Raw genomic sequence first — 13384 nt, forward strand, 5'->3', positions numbered from 1 at the left:
TCTATATAACACACCTGAATCTGTACAGTGGAGTGAATCAAGTTGAGTTGCACTGTGGGTAAAGTACCAACAAGGAAGAACAATGCATGGATTAAAAAAGACAATATTTCTGGTTAAGCACTGCATAGAATTTTTATCCCCTTTAAAAAAAAATGTCCATGACTTTAAGCTTGGTGAGCTCTCTTGACCTCCCTGATAATTACAGCTAATTGCAAATTGCCTGCACTTACACACATCCCGTTTGTTCTTCTTTGCCTTGTCTCTTTAAAAGGAGGATGACATTTCACAAGTTTCCAGCCAGACTCAAACCAGGTCACAGTTACATGGTGTGTGTTGACTACTGGCTCACCAGCACAACCCAGTGATATCATTTAGTCTGCCCTAATTACTAAAGAGACTTGCCAGATGAGCCGACTCTCTGCCAATTTTGTGTGGCTTTACCGCTGACATTTGTGACGGGTGACAGATGCAGCTTATTTGCTGAAGTGCACATGATCATTTTGACGCAGAATGCAGCCTGTTTTTGTGTCTGCTCTTGGGTTAGCTCTCTTTTCCCTGTGGTGACAGAACTGCGGCTCCACCCAACGTCACATCAACTACTCATTCGTGGTTCATTGCTGCTGGAGTCAGCTTCATGTTCCCAGTCAACACCGCAATCAGTGCCTCTGTTTTCACCTACATATCCCTTTCTTCACTACAGTCCTCTGCTCTCTGAAGCCCCTTACATAATATATCTTCTTTCTCTCTCTTGCACTAAAAAATCCTTGTTTCTTTAATTAGTGTTTCCCTATTATAAATGATCATTTTGGCCATGCAGGAAGATTTGTCACATTCATTGTCAGGCCCCTGTGGCTTTGACTCCTGCACTCCTGTTAATGGTCTTATTAGTGCTTCGCTGTAATGTTGGCTATCGAGGAATTTAAGCTTATTCTAGCATTGCATTAAATGAACTTGAGCTAAATGAGTAAATCAGGTTCGTCCAATTTGGAACCCTTTAGGTTTATCAATGTTTGTTTCCTGGGTGATGATTTCAATAGGAGAATGGAGGATACAGACGTAAGAAAAGAGTGTAAAAGTCTTTAAGCACTCATTTGCTTTCTTTCATATATTTTTAAGATTAAGATTTCAAAGAGAGCTCACAATGCAAAGATTTGGTCTGGGCTTTCTTTTCCATTCTTGTTGACTTGTTCCTGTTTCAAATTGCCATCAACGACCGCATCAATACTGCACTTTCATGCTGGGGATGGAGAGGCATGTTTCCACGCCGGCTGCTGCAGTTCAGCTAGCTGTTTTTCTCGGGTATCTTGACATAATTCTTTTGGTGTGGTCATTAAGGTATTGTACCTTGCCTCACACAGTTTCCAAAAAGTCAATAAGAACCGTTGTAGCTGTTGTGAGGCAGTAGTATGAATGTAATCAATGCCAGTTTTCTCACCAGTGTTCACCGCTTTAGAGGGGCTTACAAGTTAAGAAAACACAGGAGTAAATGGACTTTTGGCCTGAAAAAAACTCCTAGCTTCTGGTAAATCACACCTAAAAGAGGCTGGAAACATGTTTACAAGAAAAGAAGTGTAACACATTGGTATTACTACCCAACCACAGTGTTGATTAAGTGACAATAAAGACTAACTAAACTACCCTTCATGGTCTATGGTCTGACCTGACAATAATATTACTATTGGCCATCTGCAGGACACGCCATGAACATCTTTTTTTGTTTGCATTCCCCCCATTATAGAGCAGGTTAAAACCCACCACTGATTGGAAAAAAACAACTTAAATGTGCAGTAAAACCAATGGTGATGGCTTTTACGTGTGTGTAAGCCTTGTAGAAGTTGTAGTCAACTGTATTCAGTAATATAACGCCCATATGCTCGTTCTCTCTCTCCCTCATTCTCACTATCTGCCGCTCTTGTTTTCCCACTGGGTGGAGGAGCTATAAATTAAAGTGGAGAATTACTGCTAACTGTTGGAATAAATTAAGGCGCTTTTGCGTCTGTAAACACCGTCTGACTGCGTAATTACACTCCCACTCCCACTGAGACGCCATGGAGAGGGAGGATAAGGAACGAAATGCAGCATAGATGGAGAGCAGTGGCAGTGGGAGCGAAAAAACATGAACAAAATGTCACAAGGGGGGTCAGATATTAGATTCACTCTGAACACTGGCTAGGCACTCCCACAGATTGAGGGGGAAAGGTGATTTTGAACATCATGATCTCAACCACATCATTATATCTTAATGATATAAAGCAAACTACTTCAAAATATTACTCTAAACTACAGCAAACTACAGCAAACTACAGCGGTTTCCCCTGCAGTCACCTGAATTCTCCATTTCTATTTTTCCCTGCTTAGCATTCTTTGTTCAGAATTTACATATCTGAGCCATTTTGGACCATTCCGGCTGCAGAGAATGTGTTAAACATCACGCAACACTAGAGCTCTCACTCAATCTGCCGTCTAATTACAATATAGCCCTGTTAATGGCAAATCGCATTTAGCAGTACAATAGGCTAGCCCAATGGATGGACGGAGAGCCACTTTATCACAAAAGGATCTTAACAGCTGGCTATAAAGAGGAGTTAGAATACATGGGTCTGTCAAGGACAGCAACGTCATCAGCCTAACCATCTAGACCACTGCAGACGTAACCTCTATTGTGAGAAGCAGGTACATTTAATTAACACATTTGAAAATGTGCTCTCAATTTCTGACAGCGAGTCATGCACTCAAACAAGGTTGTTGACATTAGCCAGTACAACACAACTGGTGCAGTGGCCCTCTTAGTGTTTCAACAAGCATCCCAGGCAGCCAAATAAATGAAGCACAGCGGTTGTAAAAAGTCAACAGTCAGCCTGCAGAGCCGCTGAAACGCTTGGACCTGGCTGCAAGACTCCAGCAGTGATCGGACCTATCGACAACTGGCATACACATAATGATAGATAGTGCCTCTTTCTGGTAGCACATGTCTTAAGGAGCTACGTGCACATTTAGCTCAACGCTGGTGTCACACAGTTTTCCAGGGGCATGCACCTTAGATAGGCAACTCTGACAACAACAAACAAGTCTGCATGAAAATCATCTGTCACAACACCTTTATAAAATCACGGCAGATTAATGAACAGGTTTGTGATTCAGATGAGGATTATTACGATGTACATTCCTGTGCAGACCAGATACTGAAAGCTTAAAGCAAAGAGAGAAGGCCTGTCACAGGGCTGAGAAACAGGACCTCTCAAACAGGTTTAGTGTAGGTTACAGGCCTCCTTGCCTGCCTGTCGAGTTTCATCTCACAGAGAGGAGAGCCACTTGTAGGTTACTTGCAGTCCCCTCTGCTCTGTTTTTTTAAAGGGCCATGGTTATCACTTTTTGCCACGCTATAACACTCTCAGATGTTACAGTAATTGTTTCCCAGAGAAGCACTGACATAAATTTGATGCTCACAAAATTATATCAAATGTACTTCGAGCACAGGAGTGCATGATGGTACAGAAAGCTACGAGTAGCTGCATTTTTCATTTTTCAAGGTCCTATTGAATCATTAATGTCATATGCTGACGCTCTGCATTGTAATTATAGGAGTCACTGATCTTTGCTCACAGTTTTGCCTTTTATGTATAAAATTTTGCTTTTCCACACAAATCACAAGCCGTGGTTTTCATATTACATGATCGAGGGGCATGAAGCAATATCAGAACTGTAGAGACGGCACATTTTCTGTGCCACACCTAATCACACCAGCTGATTCATGGCGAGCTTTCAAGCTGACAAGTGTTGGTTTTTGATGCACAACTGAAATGTAAGCAGCTGGTCTGAGCTCAGCCCCGCCGGTGGGATTCGCAACACTCGGTCCTCACATGGGCCCACTTCCTCCCACAGCGAGCCGTGGTCCACATCACTCTGGGGACTGGAACAGATGTCCAACCAATTTGAGGACCACTTTGAAAACACTCGCTGTCGAGGCTCGAACTAACAGTGCCATGATTGGACAGAATCATAACCTGCCCAACATGCTGTGCAGATCAGAGTGGGGCACTAATGAAAAAAAACCCAACATCCATCAGTCTGACAAAGACGGAGTTACACTGAGACCAAAATCTGCAGAGAACTGTTCAAAATGCAACTGCACTGAGACTCCTGGTGATGATATTATTCATTCAGGAGGATAGATAGATAGATAGATAGATAGATAGTTGAATTTTCATTTGCAACATATTTATCACTGATCTCTATAGCCTGCTTTGCACACGTTCACAGTACAGTAAAAAAAAAAGAGAGAACAGCTGAGTGAAAGAGAGACAGAGAGAGATGGAGAGAGAGAGAGAGAGAGAGATCTCGGAAATATGCAGCGTGCCTCACTGTTATTCAAATGACATATAGAGGAAAGGCTTTCACAATTGTGTTCCAGCCTCCTCCTCCTTTAATCCTCTCCATCCTTTTTACGCCTCAGTCTTTCTCTCCTCTGCTCCTCTCCTCTAGACCCAGCCGGCACATTGGAGAGATATTTTTTCCCCCTCTCTTTCAGAAAATAAAACACGTTTCAGCTTCTCGGGGGCAATTTATTCAGTGCAAATAGCGGATGTAGCTGAGAGGGACCAGTTTTCTTCTCTTTTTTTTTCAAAGGCGCACGGATGAGCAAGCACAGACCGGTCCGGCGACTAATTGCCATAATAAGGCGCACAAGTTCGCCAGCGAGTCAGGCACGTTTTATTTCTCCGTATTACCATGTAGGCAGTGCCGCAGCGGGGAGATAATCGGGCGGAGGGAGCAGTTACAGAGAGGAGACAGAGAGAGAGAGAGAGAGAGGGGAGAGAGAGAGAGAGAGAGAGAGAGAGAGAGAGAGAGAGAGAGAGAGAGAGAGAGAGAGAGAGAGGAGCTGGCAGCACATGATCACACAGACTATCCAGTCACCCATCAACTGGAGCATTCATAATTGCGCTGGCGACAACATATGGGAATACAACAAGGCGAGATTGTGGTCACACCTGCTTCTGGAGGACACCGGAGGACCCGTGCGGGAAAAGGGCGGCCAAATCTGAGGGACTTTGCATCAAACATAGCGGAGACAGGGGAAAAAAGCGTGGCATCCGAAGCACCATCCGGTAGGTGAGCCTTGATTGATGTGCGCGGACTGCCAATATGCTTTCCATCATCCGATCAGCCCAAAAAATTTAAAAATAAATAAATCACCTCATCAGGGTTTTATTGCGCCTTATAGTCCAACAACATTAGATCTGTCTTCTTGTCTTGTGTGGCACGGTATAAGGAATAATAGGGTCTGTCAGTGAAACAATACAATCGCCTCTTTGCAAATGCCACAAACCACTTTGATTGAGGGGACGTCTTTCAGTGAGTGGCTGGCAGTCAGATATATAAGGAGAGGATTCTGGTTCAGAGGCCCAGTCTGGATATAAATTCAAACAAAGGAGAAGACACAACATAAAAGATACAGGCATTAGGCAGTGATCGGCGCAGGTCTTCATGCAAGAGAGAGAGAGAGAGAGAGAGAGAGAGAGAGAGAGAGAGAGAGAGAAAAGCAGAATACTGAAGCAACAAAAATGTAAGTTGTGATATTTCTGGTACATTTGTGCTGGAAATGTGTATTCAAGGTCTGCATTTTAGGTAGAATCAGGTGAAAGAAAATCTATTTCAAACAATGCTTTCAAGAATAATTTTGGCTCTGTTTAAATATAGCCCTCCATTCTGCTTTGGGTCTGATTGTAAAGTTTAGTTAAGGGTGAGTTCTGGATAACCTGAAAGCCCACACACCCCACCCCCTACTGCCAGGTTCCCATTGACTTATTTGACTTGTGGACAGAATTACTGCATATATTACTCCTGCAGCAGTGCCTCTCACCATGTATGCCCATTAAATTGTCATTAGGTCGGTAAAACAGTTGGATGCAATGAAGCTGACATCAACATAACATGCAGCAAAATCTGAACATGTGAAAAATAGATATTGTGGTTCAGAGGTTCGGTCAGGGAGGTGCTCACGTGTCCACAGCCTGCTTCATGCACTCGCTGAGCTGATCTAGAATTAAAATGGAAGAAGTCCATACAATAAGCAAAATGAGCCAAATGTGAACACTTTTGCAGCATGTCTTGTGTCATCAGTGCAAACATCAAGCCTCTTCCATGTAAATGTCCTGTCAATGCCATGGGCCAACCTCATGACAGAAGCAGCCTTTTCAGCAGCTCTAAGGGAACCAAATCTCAAGCATTAGTGTCTGATTATGAAAGGATTTTGTTCGATGATGTTGACCAACCCCGGTACATACAGTTTATTTCCAATGCAGTTTGTTGCGTAATCGTGTGCTGAATATCAGAAATGAAGGTAGATTTGGCGTGAGAAATGCCCACAGAGGGGCACTTCACAGAGGTAAAACAAAACAGGTGACGAGGACTTGAGGGCCCATATGAATAAGAAGGCTTGAGACATGCAATAACTTGATCTAACCTGCGCACATGGCACACGGACGATAGACAAACAGATGGCATCTCCAAAGGAATTCATCTTGTGGAAGTTGGAAGAAATATTCTTGGATGGACTACCCTCTGACTCGCTGGCACCGAGGCCGCGTCTGGCAGTAATGATGGCAGTCATGGTGAATGGCCTCGCTGATTACATTGCTCAGTCTTATGACTTACCCGTACCTTAAAAAGAAATCCCTCTAGTTGCACTGTGACTACGATGCTGATGCTGCAGAGTGTTGCTGAATTGATTTGCATGGCTTCATAATACATCAATAAAAATGCAAGCAATTGAGATTCGCTATTGGATGACTAGCTCAGGCACCATGCAGCCTCTTCCAGTGCTATTACATGCTCTGTCATTAACATGGTTATTGAATAGTGTGGCTTTCTAATTCATTCGTTTGTAGATACGGCCGGAACATTGAAGTCTTTGTGTGGCTTTTCAGTGTGTGTGTTTTTTTAATATTTGTTGATTTGAAGTTATCTGTAGTTACTGCAAAACCCACATTAGAGCATACTTATTATCTGGAGAGCACAATACTTGTTTATTGCCTGTCAGAGACTGTACAGCAGTCCTGATGAATTTGTTTATGTTGCTGTCCATGTCTTTCTCAACTTAACCATGGATGCTAGTTACAAACGTTTCTATGGCTGCAGTACTGATCTGCCTTGTTAATTACTGCATTGCATTAAAGAAAAACATTTAAAATCAGTATCTTGTGTCAGATGATTAATGTCTTTGGTAAGCAGCTATGTAATAAGCAGGATAATGTATAGGGAGCCATTCATTATTGCATTTCGCCTTGGGGCTTACTTTCAATAATGACCAGCTCGCTGTAAGTGTGCCTTATTTGGCAACCTGTAGCAGATCAGAGACGTGTGCTGTTGCTGCCAGTGATAAACCAGTCCCCAATCATTACTGCTCCTTTCCATTGGCTGTGAATGCAAGGTAACATTACTCACTGACATTTGACTTATTGATATTATTGACGTTTGACTGATGTCCAGATCATTTTGCACTCATCTCTGACAGATTAGTTTCAATACGCCACATCACATCAACATGGCTTTTTCACGGAGACGTCATTCAAGACAGGCAAGAAAATGGTGCATCAAAGCTTTGAACATACAAACTTAAAGATCAGTCGGCTGTGTTTCTGCAGCACGTTCAAATCTTCCTTCATCTCATGTCGGCCTTCCCTCTGCTTACCATTACAGGCTGCTCGGCATGGCCACAAAACACCCTCACAAAATCAGATCGAAATGGTGCAATTTCAGCCCAGCAAAGCTAGCTGCCCTCAGCCACAGTACTTCTTGCTCACACTGGGAATATGTGAACTTCCTGTCTATAAAACATAACAGCATAGCCATTATATTCATGACAGCACAGTCATTATAGGAATGACAGCCTTCCCGCTACCCATTGTTGCCATTACAGCTGAAAAATTGATGGTTTTCAGTGTCTTTGGTGGGCAGTAGGTGGAAACTTGTCAGAACAGACTGGAGGTGGACTGAGAAACAGGATTAGAACAGCTCATAAAAATAAATTCAGATTGATTTTGACGGAAAGCACCTATAGTCAGTCTATTGACTCAGATTGTTAATTGCAAGGTAAGTCATTCCAAGAAACCCACCATGTTATTTTCCAATGCCATAGTGTTAAAACAGCACTGATTCAGGTGATACATGAGTAGGCTACCAATTAGTACTACTCTGTAACAAAATGCAAAATTTATGAGCATATATTCAAATGATAGGTATAAAAAGGACCTCACCTACATTTATCTGGTGAAACACATTATTACTCTTCTTACAATTGCATAGTAGGGAAAATTGGTGCAATCTAAAGTTGTTGTATGAAAAATAAATCATCTTAAAGGTATTGCTGAAGTCAATACCTTTGCCATTAAAGAATGTTGTTGTTTTTCAGCAACCTTTCAGCCTCTTTAAGGGATCTAATTTCTGCAAAACCTTTGTGGGCATACATTAGTTTTTAAGAAATGTGACATATTTTAAATGGGTTTTGCATCCAACTGTTTTTTGCTGTTTTAATGAAAGCCGTTCTTGAGCAACTTGCCTTTTGCAGCAGCAGGAACAGAAACACAGTCCCTCTCTTCTCCAGTGAAAGCATTAGAGGGGAGGAAGGGAAGGAAGAGAAAGGGAGGGCTTTCTGGAACCAGTGGAGCCTTTGGTGTTGGTACCCTTGCCACAGGCCTGCACTGAGCTGGACAGCCTCTATCTTTGGCCATGACCACAAATTAATTAGTTGTACATTTGCAGGGTAAACAGCACGTTGAACTACTGCTGACAAAACTGAGGTTCATTGGACCAGTTTTAGTCAGCTGGCTGGGATACCAGAGAGGGGCAGCTTGTGTCAGGATGTGTCTGTCTTCTTCCAGCTAATGGAGCAACTGCATCTCCATAGACCAGTTTTAGCTCACTCTCCACTCACAGCATCCATCTTTCCCTTTTTATGTTGTAAATTCTTTCATTCTGATGATAAACACCTATTAACTTCATTTACATGTAAATTAAGCGATTGCATCATCTTCTTTGTGTGACTTTTTGAGCAGTCATTAGTGTATTTCATTGGAGAAGAGTTGGCAACACTGTCTTTTGTGGATTTATCAAGACATTTATTGTAAACTTCCTGCCATCCTGTGCAGCAGACGCCTGAGTTTTATGAGTGCTATTTATTTGGCAGAGTGGGAATGGCGATATCAGCACATGCACTCCAAAACTAAATCCTTCCAAGGCAAATAAAATACAAATGGACATGAAAACACTTCCAATTGTTCCCTAATTGCTGTTGATTATTGTAATGCCGATTGCAAATTAGCATGAAATATGATATACCAATCAATCAATATTAACCACCTGAAATGACTTCCAACAGTATGTAGTCTTCACTGTAAGACTCATTTTTGTGTGAGGTAAATTATAGAATAGGTGGTTTGATAAAAATAAAAAACATTTTTGTAACAGCAACTCAAACATTCAATCAAAGTTCTCCCTTCTCTATATTGACTGTATTTATGCAACCTAGCATGCAATTTAGCAGCTGCCTAAGAAAAAACAAGTCTCTTCAGGTGCTGTGATGCATGAAATGGACCTTCAAACATGTCATTTGACATGTTGTTTTCAAGAATCAAAATGTAATGAAGTCAAGCACTAAAAGCATACAAATAGACCATAAAGATCATAAGTTATTACACCTATTACACAATGAGCCAAACACCTGACACCAGGTGCTGTGATTGAGAGTGCAGTTAACTGTTTCGCAACACAGAAGAATAGAGACATTGAAATAGCGAGCTAAAAGAAATGGATAAACAGTTGAAATTCTAATTTCCTCTTTATAGACTTAAAATGATTTTAAGTTATGTTATTGTTAATCATCCTTTTTAATCAATTCAAACATATTTGGAACATAACGGGTGGTGAAGGGGGACTTGAGTTCACCTCACCAGCTGGTGTCACTCTAACAGCCAGTCCTACAGCATATAGACACTCCTATAGATCCTACCAGTCAGATCAGGCTTTGGTAAATATGCAAAAGAAGTTGCGAGGTTGAAACTCACATTCTAAAACTGAATCGAAGCCAGTGCAGGTGCAAAGATGAGAGATTGACAATTTCACGATATCACTAAAAAGACCAGACAGGAACTGCTCTCCCTCCCCTGCTATGCTTCAGTCTTGCTGTGTGTGCAGTGCATATCTCTCCCTGATTACATCAGCTGTGCTGCTGATATAACCATTTACTGTGGTTTGAGGCTAAAGAAACACAGCGTCCTGCATTAATTTAGTCTTTTTGAGTATTTTGAATGTCTGCCATTTTTACAGACGAAAAAAACCCAAAAAACTCTTGATGCCTCAGCCTTCAAAACAGAAAGCTGGTTTAATGCTATGAGTAATTGAGTTGCTGTACTTCAACTGTGCATGCAGAGTGACCAGTTCATTAGTACTGTAGCTGTAAGCTTTGTGCAGATGAAAGCTGTGTGTGGATGTGGGGTCATCGTTGCATTGACGTTGTCCAATTTGCAGCTTTACTTTTACAAAGTGGTGTTCTGGAGTCCCTGAATTGAATGTCGAATAACAATAGTTGAGGGAACAGACATCAATAGCTTGAAGCTGCTTGTGAGAGTGTACTGAGCTGGAATAAAATCACAATTCTTCTGTCTTAAAAGAGCTCTATGTTGCTCTACCACAGGCAATATCATTTCCTCCTTCATATATTACACTGATATGAAAAAGCAAACTACATTCGCACTCAATTTTCATTTGTCCTTCATTTTAGGAACAGGCGCTGTGTACATAGATGCAGGAGATATAACGTTGATCATATTCAATGCAGTAATGAAAAAAATCAAACCTTCTGCTTGCTTGCTGGAGCCCAGTCTTCCCATTGGAAATCTGTTCTTCTGGCACGTGAACTTCATTTTCTATATCCTACGCATTCTTCTTTTTACCCTAAAAAACACCAGTTGAGCCCGCACAGCATCTTTTAAACAATGTATAGCTCATAACCGCTTTAATACAACCACTGTATGTACAAATACCCTTTATCTGAGTGTAATAAAAACATCTGTTTGATAATGCAGTCTAATGCAACCTTGAATACTCTAATAAATCTTATTGTGTAACACAGAAGAGGCTGTCAGAGTTTGAGGCCCAAACTAAAGTGAACATGCTGATAAATATAGTTTATTGAGTGTTTTGGAAAATTAGTCATGTGAATTCAAAAGAGACATTTAGAGAGCTGAGACATTTGAAATTTAAAATGCAAAACAACAGCAGTTAACGGTGGTTTTCCTTTTTTTACGTCGAGGCTCTAAATGAAGCTCTCAGAGGCCCAACAGTATTGACATTTGTAGACACTAAAGCGTTTAAATCTAGCAGAAGCCACAGAAAGTGTCTTCTAATGATTTAGTGATCTGTCAAACCCTGTTCTCTGTAAATCACAGAAATGAGTCTTATGAAAAGCCAAAGCATTCATGCTGACTTTAGTATGTTAGTAATAGAGCTGTATCTGACATTTGTTGACAAAATACACACACAAATTCAAAGGCTGTCAGAAGCACCCTAGCTGCAGATTGCTGCTCAGTTGTAAACTGGTGTATAGGCCAAAGTTATTAAATATTAATGTTTCCCATGAGGTGCAATATGAGCAAGTTGTATCTGCATGTGTCTCTTGCCATGTAACATGAAAGGCTTCAAGAAATCTATTAATCTGTAAATCTGCTGCAGCAGTGAAAAGAATATCAAGTAACTACATGTCAAATCCAATGTACAGTACATGCTGATATACAGTATTTCCAACCCAAACCTCAGCGCACACGCTGCTGACACTTTTTTTAGAGTAACTAAGCTGAAATTCTCTCTGTGCAGCGTAACTGTGACTGTCGGTTGATTGATGGTCCCAAAGTCAGAGAGAGAAGTCATGACATCACATTTTGTACAGTGTGTTGTTAGTGCCGCAGGCTGCATTAGGGGTTCACAATGGTCTTCATTCATCATACAGGAGCAGAAAACAAGCTTTTCTTAAAAACAGACAGTTCATTTTTCTGCTGTTTGCTAGTAATTGTAGTAGTGGTTGGATCCTAATGGGAAAAATTTGAATAACTCTATTTACTTGCTCAAAAACCAACATGCAGTGCCAAGTGTGGCATCAAGAAGAGACTTTTCACATCACATTTTCCACTTATAAAAGTGTGCATAAATTCATTGTTGTATATGGTTAATGTCACAGTGAACCCCAGGGTGCACTCATTTGTACTAATACATTAAGAATCACCATGTTGTGGCCTGCATACTTAGTAATTTTGCCATAAACATGAAAAATGGTTTGTCATATTTCTTTTTCCATATCACGCTTGCTCTGTTTCTTTTCCTTCAGCATTGTTTTCCTCTCTTTTTTCTCGTCGACCTCTCTTCTTTCAGGCTGCCATGTTTTTTGTTATCATCAGAGAGACAAATGAGAAACAGGAGAGAAAGAAAGCCTTGGGGCTTCCTCACATCATCACCACTCCCTTTAGCCCCCCCCCCTCCACCCTCGTTCTCCATCCTCCATCTTTCTTTCCGTCTTCCTGAGTGACAGCTGGCAGCCAGTAGGGTACAGTGGGCATGCCAACCCAAGTGCAGATATTTGCCAACTGACTTAGGAAAATACACATTTGAACGTGACTGACTCATGCGTGCTGCAGCTCTGTGTCTCCTATTGCTGCTCTTTTTTGGACAGCTCAAACACATGCAGCACGCATTACACTCCCTACTGCCCGCAGAGCTTTGTGGCCATTAAAACATGCAACAGTACATTCACAGAGGGCCTGTAAATGAATCCAGTGGGACAGATCGAGGCTGAAGGCCATGCAGGCAGCTGCCATAAAATCAACCACTGAAAGCAGCAGCATGCGGAGAAGAATTGATCAGAAAAAAACAATGACTTGTGGACTGATTTAAATTTTTGATAAATGTTTTACAAATATAACAAAGCAGATAGATTGAAATCCTAAAATCCATTCCCTATGTGCAAACATCTTGATGAAAATGTTTGTGCTCATAGCTTCTGAAAGGCTACTACGAGCAATAATTAAGTTCCGCTTTGTTGCTCGTGTGGCTTTTTTCCTCCCTTTTTCTTCCTCCCCCAAAAAAGAGGTTGCTGCTTTGCCTTAAATTCAGCAAAAGGAAGACATCTCCTGTAATGACTCTGCAATATGCAAAGAGCACCTTTTATTATACAAACAGCGAGTGCCGTCCCGCTCCCCCCTGTGCGAAAACACTCACACACTTATATAAATGTTCAGCTTCACACTACATACAGCACAGCTGATACTGAGCTGAGGCTTGAATATGTGACATTCTGACTGATAAGTGGGGTTGAAAACAGGAGGGGCAGGCATCAAGA

General features: G+C 41.5%; 1 protein-coding gene across 2 annotated transcripts in view; it reads left to right on the forward strand.

Moving 5' to 3' along the window:
- The first annotated feature begins 4453 nt into the window (after positions 1-4453).
- The window catches only part of flrt1a (fibronectin leucine rich transmembrane protein 1a), a 37430-nt gene continuing 28499 nt past the window's right edge, over positions 4454-13384 (forward strand). The window contains exon 1 of one of the 2 annotated variants that reach the window (XM_051400000.1): positions 4454-5109. The gene's annotated coding sequence lies outside the window, so the exon portion shown is untranslated. The remainder of the gene's footprint in view (positions 5110-13384) is intronic. The other variant, XM_051399999.1, reaches the window with a different exon arrangement.

The sequence above is a fragment of the Dicentrarchus labrax genome, unplaced genomic scaffold (assembly GCF_905237075.1).
Source record: "Dicentrarchus labrax unplaced genomic scaffold, dlabrax2021, whole genome shotgun sequence".
Taxonomy (NCBI): Eukaryota; Metazoa; Chordata; class Actinopteri; family Moronidae; genus Dicentrarchus; species Dicentrarchus labrax.